General features: G+C 35.2%; 1 pseudogene; it reads left to right on the top strand.

The window, feature by feature from the left end:
- Positions 1 to 5,632: 5,632 nt before the first annotated feature.
- LOC148949176 (protein YIF1B pseudogene) lies at positions 5,633 to 6,668 on the top strand (annotated as a pseudogene).
- Positions 6,669 to 19,657: the final 12,989 nt, after the last annotated feature.

Here is a 19,657-nt window from a genome sequence, read left to right as displayed (position 1 = left end):
GTAGGAATGCCCCCCCCCCCTGGTCTTCGCAAGTCAAGAAAGCCTAAAATGAAACTGGGCCAATTCGTTGAAAAGGAGACATTGCTGGCAAGATATTCCCTGGAGGAGCTGCAGTTGCAGGACAGTAGTCCAGGAGGAGAACGGTTTGACCGGAAACAAATTGCAAGAGAAATGATTCGTTGACTACCCGACTCAAAAAAATGCGCTAATTCTAAATATGCAAAGTTTACTCATCGATGCTTCACAAACAGGTTTTTTAAAATTGAGGTTGATTTTGAAGGGGGAAATTCGTGTATCCATATGTAGGCGTACAACAAAAAAATCGATGTCTAGAATAGGATGCTAGATCACGGTGATTATGAAAGTGACCTTTTTTGAACGTAAAATTAAAATTTCTTTAGGTTAAACGATAAATATATATCAAACTACTCTTAAACTTTAAATTGTCGATTTGAATTGTATATTTGCAAAGAAGAAATAGTGGAAGATTCAGGAAAGGTCGTTCTGGGAGAGGCAGTCTCGGCGAATGAAGTAGTCGATCAAGGAAGTGTGAAGATGTCACAGCAGTTATTGGGGATCCTGTCCATAAGTCATGCAGGTCTAGGTTCACCAACAAGAAATCTATTGAACAGTACGTGTCTTTGTTGTCGCAGGTGAAACACAGTCAGAGGCGAGAATATGCCCATTTATATAGAAGCTGTAACTTCAAATCCGATTGTCTCTTTTGCTCTATGCCAGTTATCGACAGAACGAAGAAGAAAGAAGACGGTTCCAAGATTAGAAGGAGAGACTTTAAAAATACACTAAGAGAAGTTTGTGGAAAGAGAAACGATGACTGGTCAGGAGCAGTGATAGCTACAATTCTTGCTGCCATTGCCGATCTACAAGCTGCTGATGTAGTTTACCAACAATTCTGCTACTTAAACTTTCTGACAGAAAGTAATATCTCCAACAAGAATAGCGGGATTCCCTCACAGTCTGGAAAACGAAACTCTGGTCGACCAAAGAGCTTGAATCAAAACGAGACGTTCAAGAAAGTTGTCGAGTTTTTCCAGGCTAACGATGACGAGCAACTAACACTGAATGATATTAATAGTATGATGAGTGAGCTCGTGGGTGATTCAGGGAATTCTGGATATTGTGAAAGATATAGGAAAAAGAAGAGAAGCGAGAGAGATTTGGTGAAAGCCCAGTATTTGCTTAGATAAACGGAAAACAGAACGTCATTACGCTAAAGGCCACAGCTCAAGTCATTTTCCACGAGTATTAATTAAAGCCATAAAATGTCAACGTAGAACTGGAGAAGGAAGCTATCGCCCGAGCTGCAGCAGCTATAATCAAAAGTGATGCCAAAGGTATTTAATAATAAATGAATGTGCATCCCAATTCTGAAAACCTCGGGGAGATAACAGACAACATCAAATACCTACTCTTATCTTTGTGGCTTTTTCTCAACACTCAGTTCATAGGAGACAAAACAGACAGAAAAGTTGCGTCAGTAGGACAATGCATGTTACAAGCCTTCGACCAAAGGCAATCACACCACCTCTTCAGATTGGATTAGCTGTCCAGTTGCATCATTAGTTTAATCAGCCGCTTTCTAATTGACATGCTTAGTGCTATGGGTGTCAGCTCATCATATTACAAGACGAAGCTCTTGGAGCGTAAAGCTTTGGTTTCTAACAGCACGATCATTGAAGGATTAAAAGGAACTTTTTGCATGCAGCTGGTAGCGTCGATCACAATGTTCGAACCCTGGATGGTAACGCCACTTTTCACGGCATGGGCATTATTGTTTCTCTGACGCCGCTGTTGAGGTTTTCAACAGTACTTGAGAAGAGAAAGTTTGTTACGTCAAGGCAAATAGCTGAACCGAATCGAATTCCAATTAAATATCTCAGACAGACACTAGGACAACCTAACCTTCTGTACGATGCGCTACCACGAGCTTCGATTCTGGATCCCTCAAAATGTTGTGACTTACTATGGAAGATGTCAAGACTTTTTCCTGCACCCTTTCCTAGCTGGCAGGGAGCTGTGAGATGTACGTTGATACGCAGTCCGGCTCTTACACTGGGAAAGCCTCCATTCTCTTCATACCCATGATAGATATGAAACCAAGTGATCCCATTTGTATCTACTCCACACTCAGCTCCGTTTCCTAACAGTGGTCCAGATACAGTGCGAATCCCGTACTGACCTTCGATCAGCCCTTTTACTGGAGAACTCATACCACTATTGCTGCCGAAACGGATACAAGTCCTGTCAAAAAAATCTTCCTGCGGCTGGGTGGCTTCCACACACTCATGAATCCCGTTGGGGCTGTTGGACAGATTATGGAAGACAAAATTTCAAGACGTGGAATATTCTCACCTCGATGGCATACAATGGCAAGTATTATCAAACAGATTTCCTGTTTGTGAAGCTAGACCTGCACGTCTTATGGACAGGATCCCCAATAACTGTTATGAAATCTTCACGCTTCCTTGATCGAGTAGCTTCATTCACAGACTCTGCACCTTTCTCTCCCAAAACAGACTTTCCCGACTCTTCCACTATTTCTTCTTTACAAATGATAGAATTCATGCAGACAACTTAAAGTTCAATAGTAGTTTTCTATATATATTCATCGTATATATCATAGATACGATAGACATCAATTTTGTTGTTGCATGCCTTTATTTGGAAACACGAATTTCACTTCCTCAAAATCAACCTCAACCTCAAAAAAATATTTGTGAAACAGCTAGATGAGCAAACTTTGCATATTTGGAATAAGCGCATTTTTCTGAGTCGGGTAGTCAAAGGATCATTTCTCTTCCAATTTGTTTCGGGTTAGGCCTTTTTTTTCACACGCTTCCTGGACTACAGTCAAGATGGCGATCTATGTCGCTGCCTCATATGGTGTAAATGTATGACCATTTCACTACATAAGGAGATATGTTAAGAAAACAATTTTTACTTCATAATATGCAAAATAATCCTGGTTAAAATATTTTACAGGGGGAGAACCCTTATCCTCACTTCTTTCACTGTATTTCCAGTTTTTCAATCACATTTTTCAATATTTATGTCTACTTTCCAAGTCTTAAAAATCGTTTATAAAACAAACACCCAAGAGCCATCTAGCTAATCTAACTTAACCTAATTTAAGTAGGGTTTCAGACAAGGTTGTTCAAATGATGTACTTTTGTTTTTGTCTGACTCTATTTTTAGAAATTCTGGGTTTTATATTTCTTAGCATTGGACTGATCATCTCTTACTAGGTTGCTAGCTACTGCTGCCACTCGGTTTTACATATATAGTAGTAATGAGAGGCAGCATGGCGGAGTGGTCCGAAGTACTGGTATTAGCCACCAGTATCTTTGGAGTCGTGCGTTCAAATCTTACAGCTGGTATACAATTAAGATTTATGTACAAAAATCAAATATCTTTGGAAAGACTGCAGTATGAAAAGACATCAAAAATGCAGTTTCTAATTAAAAAATTTATCCTCTCTTAGAAATAATTTATTTTAGTTACAAAAGATTTTTAACCCAATTAATTTCCTTTAAAATGAGCCATTGAACAACTCTCTACGATGTTCCAGTGCCAAGCTATCTGTGTAAAACAAGAAAGAAAAAAGAATAAAAAATATCCCGTTTAGGCAGAATGTTGTAGTAGCTGCCACTTTTATTGATTTTCAAGCCAATATATTTCCCTTGCTGTTCAAGCCAAAGGACAGAAAGTTTCCTATACAGGGATTTCGAACAAGGCGGTTCTAATGGTGCACTTTTTGTTTTGATCTGACTCCTTTTTTTTAGGAACTATGGGTTTTTATATTTCTTAACATTGGACTTGATCGTCTCTTACTAGGTTGCTAGCTACCGCTGCAACCCGGATGTTTGATGTGAAATTACAAACCAAAAAATATCATAATTTTTAACTCAACTGGGTGAATTAGGAAGTGGTGCTGGCAGAGGAGGTGCTGGCAATTTTAGAGTCAATTTTAGAACAAGGTTGTTCAAATGATGTACTTTTGTTTTTGTCTGACTCTATTTTTAGGAGTTATGGGGTTTTATATTTCTTAGCATTGGACTGATCGTCTCTTACTAGGTTGCTAGCTACTGCTGCAACCCGGATTCACATATATAGTTATGAGAGGCAGCGTGGCCGAGTGCTCCAAGGCGCTGGTATTAGCCACCAGTCTCTTCGGAGGCATGGTTTCAAATCTTTCCGCAGGTATACGATTAAGATTTATGCACAAAAATCAAATATCTTTGAAAAGACTGCAGTATGAAAAGAATTGAATCTAAAATTGACTAATTTGTTAAAACTTATTTTCGGCAGGAATCGAACCTGCAACCGTTGTATTAGTATTCCAACGCACTTTCCATTGCGCTAAGCAAGCTATGGTTTTATTGATAGCTGAATTAAAAACTAAATTAAATCGACCCCGAGTGGCCTTGAACCTTTTGGTTAACGGCGTATCGTGCTAGCCACTGGTACCACGAGGTCAATAACTAAAGTTGTAAAATTAATAATATAATTCCGGGTTGCAGCGGTAGCTAGCACCCTTGTAAGAGACGATCACGCCCAATAGTAAAAATAAAAAAGTCCATATCTTCTAATACTAGAATCAAATCAAAAGACCAAAGTACACTATTAGAGCTGCATTGTCCAGTACCCTCGATGAACAATAAACTAATTACCGTACATTTGATTTTATGTATGAACCTAAATAACGTCTGGTTAGCATAAAGAAATAGAAATAGTAGAGTGAAATGTATGTATGTGCATGTATATATGAATATATATTATGTATATATGAATATGTATATATACGTAGACTTGGTATAGGAAACTTACCGTTCATTGGCTTGAAAAACAAGGAAAATATATTGGCTTGAAAATCAAGATAAGAGGCTGAAACTACGATATTCCGTATCGACAGCAGGTTTTTTTTTTTTTTTTTTTTTTCTCAGCTAGCTGGGCACTGGAAAATTATAAAAAGCTGTATAATAGCTCATTTTAAAGGAAATTGATGTATTTAAAAACCTTTTATAATTAACGCAAATAATTTCAAAAACAAAATCATTTTTTTACGAAAAACTGCATTTTTCTATAGCTCTTTAGTAGAAAGTGCTATGCTTGTCTCCTGGAGCCAAACTTTTTTTTGCTCAACTCCTAAAGTACTTATCTCTATAATGTTGTTCTTTAAATTCGTAGAATTTTTTTTTTATTTTAGTTCTTAGTTCAAGATCGCTAAAGTTATTATGTAAAATACAAAAATATTATAGTGTATGAGCAATAATTTAAATTTTTCATTAAAACTAGAAAAATAGCTGAAAATTTTTTAATTTGTTTAACTTATTACGTCATATAAGACGTAAGAAGTGAATGCAATATTTATATACATTTATCTTTCGACAAGATCATTTTATTTTAGTTCTCAGTTCAGGATCGCTAAAGTTATTATGTAAATTAAAAAAATATTTATGGTGTCAGTGGAATAATTTTAATTTTTTAATTAAAACTAGAAAAATACCTGAAAATTCTAAAATTAGTTTCACTTATTACCTCATATAAGACATATATATCAAAACAAATTCAAAAATCTTGGGCTGAAAGATAGCAAAGAAGAAAGAAAAAAATGAATCGGGCTTCAAGAAAACCTAAAAGAAATAGACCAGGTCCTGAATTTGCTGCTAGCTATATGTATCCGGTAAAACAAATGTATTCTATGCCTCAGCGGGGTTATGGTCAGGAACAGTATCTAGGTTTTAAACCAATGATCCATCCTGAATATTCACAAGGTGTTCCAGTGCAACCGGCATCAATTGATCCCCAGCAACCAACATTTGTACCACAAGTGCCTCAAAATCAACCAGCAGCATGTTACCCTTCAGCTCCTTCTGATGTTGCAAGTGTCCAATGTGCCAAATACACTGTTTCAGCCAGCTACTGCATCAATGGCTATGCAATTCGGTGAAGAAATTGTGAGCCAGGGAAAGCAGGCGTTGGATCGAGAAATTGGAAGATATATTTCAACTAAGAGTCTCAAGTATTATTTTGCTGTTGATACTGGCTATGTTATTAATAAGCTACGGATTTTGACGCTTCCATATATACATACAGATTGGACACTGAAATACAGTACTGATGAATCTGTACAACCCTGTCTTGATATAAATGCCCCCGATCTTTACATACCGTTGATGGGTTATATTACATTCATAGTTTTATCAGGAATTGCCCAAGCTGCACAGAACAAGTTTACTCCCGAAGCACTGGGCATAGAAGCATCTTCAAAGTTGGCCTGGTTGACCGTAGAGGTTCTAGTTATTTTACTGACTTTATATGCTATTAGCATGCCTACATCTTTGAAAACCTTGGATATAATTTCTTTTTGTGGATATAAATATGTAGGGATGATTGCAATTCTACTGGCCAGTTTCGTTTTTTATTCATCAGGTTATACCATTGCGTGGATTTTTTACAGTGCCAACGTTATGTTCTTTCTGGTGAGATCTTTGAAGGGACGTGTTCAGCTCCATGACAACCGATCCTATGGTATCAAAAGATCCATTGATCTTCTTTTATTCATGGCTGGAATTCAGCCGTTATTGATGTGGTGGATGACGAGACATTTGGCTGTGCAATTTCAGTTCGCATCTCCGTGTGAGTGAAGTTGTGACAGGGTCGTTTCTAAAAAGTGGGATTTGCTTTGTTAAAGTGATCTGTTTATTTGATTGGATAACTTAACTTATTTTTGGACTTCTCAAATAAAAAATGAATTTTATGAAAAATAAAAGAGTCTATCTTGAGAGTTCATACTGCAAACACCGATTTTGGATATAATCTCATTCATACAGTAAGACTGTTAATACGGTAAGACATTTGTGATTCCCTATGGTCTTTTATTGAGTTAATTTCATAATCGGACTTGAACTTGAAAATAGTTCACCTTGAACTTGGATTATATTATTTGACCAACATATTAGATTGACCTACTAAATATATAATTTGATTGGAATACTTCACTGTCCCTGGCTATGATAATTAAATTGCGCAATGACCGATCAAAATAGGAAGATTATTTTAAATCCGTTGCTGAACGTTGTCTCCAGATCTATTCTGATGGTGCGAAAATTGATCTGATTGTCGGAAAAGCTGTGAGTTTTTTTGATCGTGGTACTATTATCAGTGCTAAAGAGTTTCTGTAAAAGGAGCTGAATATTAAGAGCCGATGTGTGAAACATGCAAAGGATGAAGATAATGTATTTGACATTTGTAAACAGTTAAATCAGGCGGCAAAGGATAATCTGCCTATTCCTACTTTTGTTATATCCTCACCTTCTGAAACCCCAACATTCGGGGAGGCAGTCTCGGCTACTTTAGTCTCAAAAGTTAATGAACTCTCTCGGAAAATTGACGGCTTTTTACAGAATGCAACGCATTCAGGCCCTGTTTGGCCAGCAAGAATTGATAAAAACGTAACAATTATCCCTGCCCTAGCTCCTACGTTTGCCGTTGTATCCGGGTTGCAGCGGTAGCTAGCAACCTAGTAAGAGACGATCACGTCCAATGTTAAGAAATACAAAAACCCATAGCTCCTAAAAAAGTAGTCAGATAAAAACAAAAAGTACATCCGGGTTGCAGCGGTAGCTAGCAACCTAGTAAGAGACGATCACGTCCAATGTTAAGAAATATAAAAACCCATAGCTCCTAAAAAAGGAGTCAGATCAAAACAAAAAGTACACCATTAGAACCGCCTTGTCCGAGACCCCTATATAAGAAACTTTCTGTTCCTTGGCTTGAACAGCAAGGGAAATATATTGGCTGGAAAATCAAGAAAAGTGGCAGCTACAACATTCTGCCTAAGCGGCATATTTTTTTCTTTCTTTTTTTTTCTTTTCCACAGAAAGCTTGGCACTGGAACATCGTAGAGAGTTGTTCAATGGTTCATTTTAAAGGAAATTAATTGGGTTAAAAATCTTTTGTAACTAAAATAAATTATTTCTAAAAGAGAATAAACTTTTCACTAAAAACTGCATTTTTGATGTCTTTTCATACTGCAGTCTTTTCAAAGACATTTGATTTTTCTACATAAATCATAATCGTATACCAGCTGTAAGATTTGAACCCACGCCTTCGAAGAGACTGGTGGCTAACAACAGCACCTTGGACCACTCGGCCACGCTGTCTCTCATAACTATATATGTGAATCCGGGTTGCAGCAGTAGCTAGCATCCTAATAAGAGACGATCAGTCAAATGCTAAGAAATATAAAAACCGAGAACTCCTGAAAATAGAGTCAGATCAAAACAAAAGGACATCATTAGAACCACCTTGTCTGAAACCCTACTAGATAAATAATGAATGTCGTCATAGCTTAATTAGAGCTATGACGTGAATAGAAAAATACGACATTATGTTGTTGTTTCTGAAGACGTCATGGAAGAATGTCATTAAGCCATGACGTCATGAAATAAAATCATTACGCCATGACGTCATAATTACTATATAAAAAGCGACAAAGATGTAAATGGTCTCATTTATGATTTTACATAAAGGACCGATATAGTTCATCATAAATTGTATTTGTCAATTAGGTTTTTTATATAATTATCTATTATTATGTTAAATGCAGTAATTTTTGGGGGGTTTTATCCGGGTTGTCCGGGTTGCAGCGGTAGCTAGCAACCTAGTAAGAGACGATCACGTCCAATGTTAAGAAATATAAAAACCCATAGTTCTTAAAAAAAGAGTCAGATCAAAACAAAAAGTACACCATTAGAACCGCCTTGTCCGAAACCCCTGCATAGTAAAATTTCTGTCCCTTGGCTTGAACAGCAAGGGAAATATATTGGCTTGAAAATCAAGAAAAGTGGCAGCTACTACAACATTCTGCCTAAACGGGATATTTTTTCTTTTTTTTTCTTTTTTTTTCTTTTTTTGTATCCAGAGATAGCTTGGCACTGGAACATCGTGGAGGGTTGTTCAATAGCTCATTTTAAAGGAAATTAATTGGGTTAAAAATCTATAGTAACTAAAATAAATTATTTCTAAAAGAGAATAAATTTTTCCACCAAAAACTGCATTTTGATGTCTTTTCACACTGCAGTCTTTCAAACATAATCGTATACCAGCGGTAAGAATTGAACCCACGCCTCTGAAGAGACTGGTGGCTAACACCAGTGCCTTGGACCACTCGGCCAGGCTGCCTCTCATAAATAAATATATATGTGAATCTGGGTTGCATCCGGGTTGCAGCGGTAGCTAGCAACCTAGTAAGAGACGATCACGTCCAATGTTAAGAAATATAAAAACCCATAGTTCCTAAAAAAGGAGTCAGATCAAAACAAAAAGTACACCATTAGAACCGCCTTGTCCGAAACCCCTGCATAGGAAACTTTCTGTCCCTTGGCTTGAACAGAAAGGGAAATATATTGGCTTGAAAATCAAGAAAAGTGGCAGCTACTACAACATTCTTCCTAAACTATAGTGTAGGGTCGCTTAACTATAGTGTAGGCTTGTAAAGTTGTATTTAAAGTCAACAAATTAAAAATTACCTACAACGGGGAATCGAACCCCGATCGCCCTCTTGACAAGCGGTTATGTTTACCATTGTACTATTGGATACTCATGATGAATATGTTACATATAAGACATGATGAAAAATGGTTAACTTACTAAGAAAATTAATTACATAAAGGCTCGATCATCGAATTTAAGCTGAAACTAAGTAAAGGACAATTATGCCTCCATATATTCACAGTGATGTATAAGATTTCCCATTACATCTGTAAACTGTTCCACAGTTGCCGGTCCTATAATAAAGAACGACTTCTTGCCTATACTAAATTTTATACGCCACTTAATTATAGTATAGATTAGTAATTCAACAGATAGCATGGCACTGGAACATCGTAGAGAGTTGTTCAATGACTCATTTTAAAGGAAATTAATGGGGTGAAAAACATTTTGTAATTAAAATAAATTATTTTTATTACATTCAGAAATTTTAATTATGTTTCTTAAGAAATCATCATAAGTAAAAATTTCCAATACAGAAATTGAACTCAAGAATACTGGGTGAAAGCTATCCCAACCTCTAGACAATATAAAATATATTATCCGGGTTGCAGCGGTAGCTAGCAACCTAGTAAGAGACGATCACGTCCAATGTTAAGAAATATAAAAACCCATAGTTCCTAAAAAAGGAGTCAGATCAAAACAAAAAGTACAACATTAGAACCGCCTTGTCCGAAACTCCTGTATAGTAAACTTTCTGTCCCTTGGCTTGAACAGCAAGGGAATATATATTGGCTTGAAAATCAAGAAAAGTGGCAGCTACTACAACATTTTGCCTAAACGGGATATTTTTTTTTTCTTTTTTTCTTTTTTTCTTCTTTTCCAGAGATAGCTTGGCACTGGAACATCGTAGAGAGATGTTCAATGGCTCAATTTAAAGGAAATTAATTGGGTTAAAAATCTATAGTTCATAAAATAAATTATTTCTAATCCGGGTTGCAGCGGTAGCTAGCAACCTAGTAAGAGACGATCACCTCCAATGTTAAGAAATATAAAACCCCCAACTCCTAAAAAAAGAGTCAGATCAAAACAAAAAGTACACCATTAGAACCGCCTTGTCCAAATCCTCTATAAAGGAAACTTACCGCCCTTTGGCTTGAATAACAAAGAAAATATATTGGCTTGAAAATAAAGAAAATTGACTTTTACCTCGTTATTCTCCACAAACGGGATATTTTTTTCTTTCCGCTTTATTTCCTGCTTAGCTAGCTGGGCACTGGAAAATCATAGAGAGCTGTAAAATAGCTCATTTTAAAGGCAATTGCAACATCTAGTGCCTTTTGTAATTAAAAATAAAATACTTTTTAAAGTGGAATCAATTTTTTCAAAAAAATTGCATTTTTGATGTATTTTCATACTGCAGTCTTTTCAAAGATATTTGAATTTTGAAGCAATCAAACAGTTCATGGTAATGAACTCTATAGTAATAATTTACATGAAGTTATTATATTTAAGGTCAATATATTAAAATTTTCCACTAAAAGACGGTCATTGGAATAAAACCCAATACATACATTTGATTTAGTTAGCTACTTGATTGTTTGAGGCTAGTCTCTTACTATTTCCGGGTTGCAGCGGTAGCTAGCAACCTAGTAAGAGACGATCACGTCCAATGTTAAGAAATATAAAAACCCTGAACTCCTAAAAAAAGAGTCAGATCAAAACAGAAAGTACAAAATTAGAACCGCCTTGTCCGAAACCCCTAAAATGGAAACTTACCGCCCTTTGGCTTGAATAACAAAGAAAATATATTGGCTTGAAAATCAAGAAAATTGACGTTAACCACGTTACTCTCCACAAACGGGATATTTTTTTCTTTCTTTCTTTTCCACAGATAGCTTGGCACTGGAGCATCGTAGAGAGTTGTTCAATGGCTCATTTTAAAGGAAATCTCTAGATCTAGCGCTATTTGTACTTATTTTTTTAATTAATTATTTTTTACAAAAAACTGAATTTTCTATTTACAATATTGATCAATGACGTCATAGTCTTTGGATGTAAGTTAGTGCATAAAGTCTCGATCATCGAATTTAAGCTGAAACTAAGTAAAGGACAATTATGCCTACATATATTCACAGTGATGTATAAGATTCCCCATTACATCTGTAAACTGTTCAACAGTTTCCGGTTCATACCTTGGAAGCTTTTTATTACATCAAAAGACGATCATTGGAATAACAAACAATTGCATACATTGGAATTAGCTAGCTACTTGATTGTTTGAGATCCGGGTTGCATATAATAAAGGACGACATCTAGCCAATGTTAACTTGAAAATAAATGGGGATTACAAACCATGGGACATATTAGACTTAGTTTTTCCGGGTTGCAGTGGTATCCGGGTTGCAGCGGTAGCTAGCAACCTAGTAAGAGACGATCACGTCCAATGTTAAGAAATTTAAAAACCCATAGTTCCTAACATAGGAGTCAGATCAAAACAAAAAGTACACCATTGGAACCGCCTGGTCCGAAACCACTGTATAGGAAACTGTCTGTCCCTTGGCTTGAACAGCAAGGGAAATATATTGGCTTGAAAATCAAGAAAATTGACTTTAACCACGTTATTCTCCCCAAACGGGATATTTTTTTCTCTTTTCTTTTTTTTTTGTATCCAGAGATAGCTTGGCACTGGAACATCGTAGAGGGTTGTTCAATAGCTCATTTTAAAGGAAATTCATTGGGTTAAAAATCTATAGTAACTAAAATAAATTATTTCTAAAAGAGAATAAATTTTTCCACCAAAAACTGCATTTTCGATGTCTTTTCACACTGCAGTCTTTCAAACATAATCGTATACCAGCGGTAAGATTTGAACCCACGCCTCCGAAGAGACTGGTGGCTAACACCAGTGCCTTGGACCACTCGGCCACGCTGCCTCTCATAAATAAATATATATGTGAATTTGGGTTGCAGCAGTAGCTAGCAACCTAGTAAGAGACGATCAGTCCAATGCTAAGAAATATAACAAAACTCCTAAAAATAGAGTCAGATCAAAACAAAAGTACATCATTAGAATTACCTTGTCTGAAACCCTACTAGATAAATAATGAATGTCATCATAGTTTTATATTAGAGCTATGACGTGAATAGAAAAACAAGAAATTATATTGTTGTTTCTGATGACGTCATGAAATAATATCATTGCGCCATGACGTCAATAATTATAATAAAGAACGACCTTTTGCCTATACTAAATTTTATAGGCCACTTAACTATAGTATAGGTAATATATAGTATATAGTAACAAAAGTACATCATTAGAACTACCTTGTTTGACATCCTACTAGATAAATAATGAATATCAGTCATCATAGTTTTATATTAGAGCTATGTTATAGTAAAGAACGGCATCTAACCAATGTTAACTGGAAAATAAATGGGGATTATGTAATTTTCATCGGGATCATAAACCTAATAAGGAACAAGCCATGGGACATATTAGACTTAGTTTGATTTGCAATTATAAAACCTAGTAGAAGACTAGAAACTTAGTAAAGAACAAACCATGTCACATAGTAACTAAAAGATAAGATAACATATAATAAAGAACGACCTCTTGCCTATATTGAATTATATAGGCCACTTAACTATAGTATAGGTTAGTAAATTTACATTAAAAGACGATCACTGAAATAACAAACCATTCCATACATTGGACTTTGTTAGCTACTTGATTGTTTGAGTTTCGTCTCTTACTATTTAAAAGAAGAAAAAGCCGTAGGCTTTTTCCTGTTTGTATTTATAGTTAAAAAACGAACTCAAGTCCAAAGAAACTGAACCCTGTGGTACATTCATATTATCTTCATTATTTTAGCTAGAATATAAATAGGCAAGTTTATTTTTTAAATTTTAAATTGAAAAGATAGTACTTTTAATTCAACATATTAAAAGTTCTCCCCGACGGGGAATCAAACCCCTTCTCCCAGGTAACAAGTGAGCATGCTTACCATTAGACTATCAAAGATTTATAAAATTAAAGTTTAATATAAGATATGATAATAATTTTTTAATCCGGGTTGCAGCGGTAGCTAGCAACCTAGTAAGAGACGATCACGTCCAATGTTAAGAAATATAAAAACCCATAGCTCCTAAAAAAGCAGTCAAATCAAAACAAAAAGTACACCATTAGAACCGGCTTGTCCGAAACCCCTGTATAGGAAACTTTCTGTCATTTGGCTTGAACAGCAAGGGAAATATATTGGCTTGAAATTCAAGAAAATTGACTTTAACCACGTTATTGTCCACAAACGGCATATTTTTTTTGTTTCTTTTCCACAGATAGATTGGCACTGGAAAATCGTAGAGAGTTGTTCAATAGTCCGGGTTGCAGCGGTAGCTAGCAACCTAATAAGAGACGATCACGTCCAATGCTAAGAAATATAAAGACCCCTAACTCCTAAAAAAGAGTCAGATCAAAACAAAAAGTACACCATTAGAACCGCCTTGTCCGAAACCCCTGTATAGTAAAATTTCTGTCCCTTGGCTTGAACAGCAAGGGAAATATATTGGCTTGAAAATCAAGAAAATTTACATAAAGGATCAATATGTTTAAAGAAAAGAATGAATAGAAAAACCCATTAGGAGACTAAAAGCTAGTAATAACTTAGAAAAGAACGAACTCAAGCCCAGAGAAACTGAACCCTGTGGCTCATTTATATTAAGCCACATATTCATTTATAAACTTTACAGTAAAGAACAATCTCTCTCCCATAGTAACTGATATGTTACATTAAAAGACGATCATTGGAATGAAAAGTTATTGCATGCATTGGACTTAGTTAGCTACTTGATCGTTTGAGGTTCGTCTCTTACTATTTCAAAGAAGAAAAAGCCGTAGGCTTTTTCCTGTTTGTAATATTTTACTGTTTGTTATCAGGGTTACAGCAGTATCCAGGTTGCAGCGGTAGTTAGCAACCTAGTAAGAGACGATCACGTCCAATGTTAAGAAAAAAAAAAAACATAGCTCCTAAAAAAGGAGTCAGATCAAAACAAAAAGTACACCATTAGAACCGCCTTGTCCGAAATCTCTGTATAGGAAACTTTCTGTTTACAATAAAGAATTATAATAAAGAACGACCTCTTGCCTATACTAAATCTTTTAGGCCACTTAACTATAGTATAGGCTAGTACAGTTATTATATTTAAGTTCAATATATTAAAATTTTCCACTAAAAGATCCGGGTTGCAGCGGTAGCTAGCAACCTAGTAAGAGACGATCACGTCCAATGTTAAGAAATATAAAAACCTATAGTTCCTAACAAAGGAGTCAGATCAAAACAAATATAATAAAGATCAAACTCTTCCCTATACTAACTTGCATACGCAACTTCACTATAGTTAATCCGGGTTGCAGCGGTAGCTAGCAACCTAGTAAGAGACGATCACGTCCAATGTTAAGAAATATAAAAACCCATAGTTCCTAAAAAAGGAGTCAGATCAAAACAAAAAGTACACCATTAGAACCGCCTTGTCCGAAACCCCTGTATAGGAAACTTTCTGTCCCTTGGCTTGAACAGCAAGGGAAATATATTGGCTTGAAAATCAAGAAAATTGACTTTAACCACGTTTTTCTCCCCAAACGGGATATTTTTTTCTCTTTTCTTTTTTTTTTCTTTTCCACAGATAGCTTGGCACTGGAACATCGTAGAGCGTTGTTCAATAGCTCATTTTAAAGGAAATTAATTGGGTTAAAAATCTATAGTAACTAAAATAAATTATTTCTAAAAGAGAATAAATTTTTCCATCAAAAACTTCATTTTTGATGTCTTTTCACACTGCAGTCTTTCAAACATAATCGTATACCAGCGGTAAGATTTGAACCCACGCCTCCGAAGAGACTGGTGGCTAACACCAGTGTCTTGGACCACTCGGCCAGGCTGCCTCTCATAAATAAATATATATGTGAATTTGGGTTGCAGCAGTAGCTAGCAACCTAGTAAGAGACGATCAGTCCCATGCTAAGAAATATAACAAAACTCCTAAAAATAGAGTAAGATCAAAACGAAAGTACATCATTAGAACTACCTTGTCTGAAACCCTACTAGATATTATAATAAAGAACGAACCCTCGCTTATACTAACTCAAATCTTTAATATATTCCGGGTTGCAATGGTAGTCACATTAAAAGACAATCGTTGGAATAACAAACAATTGCATACATTGGACTTAGTTAGCTGCCTGATTTTTTAAGAGTCTAATAAGAGACGATCACGTCCAATGTTAAGAAATATAATCCGGGTTGCAGCGGTAGCTAGCAACCTAGTAAGAGACGATCACGTCCAATGTTAAGAAATATAAAAACCCATAGCTCCTAAAAAAGGAGTCAGATCAAAACAAAAAGTACACCATTAGAACCGCCTTGTCCGAAACCCCTGTATAGGAAACTTTCTGTCCCTTGGCTTGAACAGCAAGGGAAATATATTGGCTTGAAAATCAAGAAAATTGACTTTAACCACGTTATTCTCCCCAAACGGGATATTTTTTTCTTTTTTTTTTCTTTTTTTGTATCCAGAGATAGCTTGGCACTGGAACATCGTAGAGGGTTGTTCAATAGCTCATTTTAAAGGAAATTAATTGGGAAAAAATATATAGTAACTAAAATAAATTATTTCTAAAAGAGAATAAACTTTTCCAATAAAAACTGTATTTTTGTACAATAAAGAACGACACCTAGCCCATGTTAACTGAAACATAAATAGGGATTATGTAATTACATAAAGGATCGATAACATTTATGGTAAATGGGGCCTAAGCTACTTTTAGTGGATATAGTTGAAGCCGAGTAAAGAGCAAACCATGGCACATAGTAACTAAACGTTAAGATAATAAATTCAACTTTTAAATGGAAGTTTGGTACGTGACTCTTTCAAGGTCGTCTCTTACTATTCCAAATAAGAAAAAGCCATGGGTTTTTTCCTGTTTGTCACAGTCAGAACCGAAGTCTATCTCATAGTAAGTGATCCAACAGGGAAAAGAAAAAGATCAATCGTTACCACAGAGTGTGTTGAACTCAAATATAATAAAGAACGACCTCTTACCTATATTAATTTATATTCTTTATAAATTATATAAATGAATATTCTTATTAGCTTGTGTAAACTGCAAAAATATCCATGGTATCTGAGCAATAGTTTGAATATTTCAATACAAGCTAGAAAAATACCTTAAAATGTTAAAATTAGTTTTATTTTTGGTTAGGTTCTAACTACCCGATGTGGGATTGACTATGTAGTTTAAGACCAAAAAATTCCATTTTTTAATATTTACAATAAAGAACGACACCTAGAACATGATAACTATAATCTGGGATGCAGCAGTAGCTAGCAACCTAGTAAGAGACGATAACGCCCAATGTTAAGAAATATAAAAACCCCTAACTCCTAAAAAAATCCCCAAAAGCTCCATCAGCTTCGTGGATAGTTCCACCACCTCCTCCTCCTCTGCCAGCACCACTTCCTAATTCACCCAGTTGAGTTAAAAATTATGATATTTTTTGGTTTGTAATTTCACATCAAACATCCGGGTTGCAGCGGTAGCTAGCAACCTAGTAAGAGACGATCAAGTCCAATGTTAAGAAATATAAAAACCCATAGTTCCTAAAAAAAGGAGTCAGATCAAAACAAAAAGTACACCATTTGCCTATTATCTTTTTGGTAGATGGCAGTGATGGTGTTTAAATTTCATATATAGACTATTTGAAAACGGATAAATGCAGTCAAATCTATGTTCATTTTTCACAATTTTGTTGTTCATGTTGTTTCACAAAAAATTGTGCAACAGTGAAAGAAGTGATGATACAGGTTCTCCCGCTGGAAAAAAAATGTTAACTAGGATTATTTTGCAAGTTATGAAATAAGAATTCCATATTATGAAGTTAAGAATTTCTTAACATGTCTCCTTATATAGTGGAATAGTCATACATTTACACCCCTTATGCGCCTCAAGGCGTAGGAGGAGCTAAGTATAAGCAAGTCGCACTTGTGCTAAAGAAGTCGATAATTTAAATGGTGAGAACATGAACTGAAAGCATAAATATTTAATCATAAGTGTGAGAGCGAATACTAGCAACTGCAACTGCAATTGTAACTGCGACTGCCGCTGTGACTACTTGCAGCTGCAACAAATTTTCTCTCTATTACTTTACAGCAATACAGCATTTTAATGCTCTTTTATAAAAATTTAGAATTCAGAATCTGCTACCTCAATGTTCTACCTTTTCTAATTGCAAGAAATATCCTAAACAAATGTTCCCTAATAAAAAAAAAAAAAAAAATCAATTTAAATTTAATAGTGTTAGGATTTGTTCCCTATTACTTTACAGCAATACTGCGCTTCGATACATTTTATAAAAATTTACAAGTCCAAAACTTGCAGCTTGAAGGTAAATTTTATGTCTTTCCCAGCTGTTTTTAACGGCCAAAAAATTTAATCTAATTTTATCAAGTTTAATTTAAGTTTAATAAAAATTTAGGATTTGTTCCCTCCTAATTTATAGTAATGCAACGTTTTATAGAATTTACGAATCCAGAACCTGGTGCTTGAAGGTTCTACCTTTTCTAATTGCAGAATATATCCTTCCCAACTGTTCCCTAATAGCCAAAACTTTGCTGTTATAAACAATTACTTTCAAATTTGAACCTAGTCCAATCCTCAATCATTGGCATTAAAGTCATGCGTAATTCTGTTTTTATTGGCAGATTTAATTAAAGCGTATTTGGAGCATAGTGCCAGATACACATTGTCATTCCGTAACATAAAATATTTAACGCGAGAATGTAAAACGGTCTTTGATTGGGCAGCTAAAAATAATCCACCAATCGGAGTCGACTTTACATTTTTATTGACCTTAAGTATGTCAATGTAAATTGTGTTGAAAACCAATGTTTAATTATAGCGTACTTGGAGCATAGTGTTAAATATTTAACGCTAGAATGTAAAACGGTCTTTGATTGGTCAGCTAAAAATAATCCACCAATCGAAGCCCATTTTACATTCTTATTGACCTTAAGTATGTCAATGTGAATCGTGTTGAAAACCAATGTTTAATTACAGCGTATTTGGAGCATAGTTCCAGATACACATTGCCATTCCGTAACATAAAATATTTACCGCTAGAATGTAAAACGGTCTTTGATTGGTCAGCTAAAAATAATCCATCAATCGGAGTCGATTTTTTATTCTTATTGAACTTAAGTATGTCAATGTGAATAGTGTTTAAAACCAATGTGAATGGCATAAGTGTCGTAACATAAGATAAATTAATTCTAATTTTTAGAACTTTTCAACAATTTTCAACTAGCCAGGCCAAATTCTCAAAAAGAAGCAAAAGATAAAATGGTTCAAATTGCCTTTGTCATATCATTTGCCTTTGTCATGCCTTCGTCATATCATGTTATGACATGACAAATTGCTTTTGTCATGTCATGTCACATCTGAATATCATAAAGGTTGTCTGAATATAGAACCTTATAGCCGGAGCATGGGATTCATTACTGCAACCAATCTTCCACCTACGATATCGAAGTATAATTTTATCTACTATATATTTCCCTATAAGATATATGTAGACATAAGATATCTATAGATACAACATAACCTCCCTATAACATTTGTATTGTATATTTTACATATAGGATATTCACTAAAATATTTCACGCACAATATTGGAGTGAAGCAGCCGACCCTTGTGGCCTGAGCTTCGAATTAGTTTTGTGAGTATAGCTGCGGCACAATTTTGGAATTTTCATCCACAAATATAAATAAATATTTTGATCTTTTTAAAATACAGTCTGAATATGGGACATATGTACGAGTATTAGATAATTTTTTTTTTAAATGTGTCAGAAGATTCTTTTTGTAAATTTTATTCTACTACTAACGTTTGGCGAAACGTCTTTGTGTGGTTTCTATACTAAGAGAAGGAGGTAAGTGAAGCGGATTTTGGGGCCGTCTCTAAGAATCCATCAATTACATCTAGTTAAAATACTTTTTGTTAGTAATCTTAAACATTCTTAAGCGAGACAGAGGTTTTCTATTAAGGAAAATCTTATTTGGATAGTAATTTCCAAGTTGCTTTTACGA

This window comes from Artemia sp. Qi Xiang Cuo, chromosome 8, assembly GCF_049724085.1.
Source record: "Artemia sp. Qi Xiang Cuo chromosome 8, ASM4972408v1, whole genome shotgun sequence".
In the NCBI taxonomy this organism is placed as follows: Eukaryota; Metazoa; Arthropoda; class Branchiopoda; order Anostraca; family Artemiidae; genus Artemia; species Artemia sp. Qi Xiang Cuo.
This window is presented reverse-complemented; position numbering and strand designations above follow the sequence as displayed.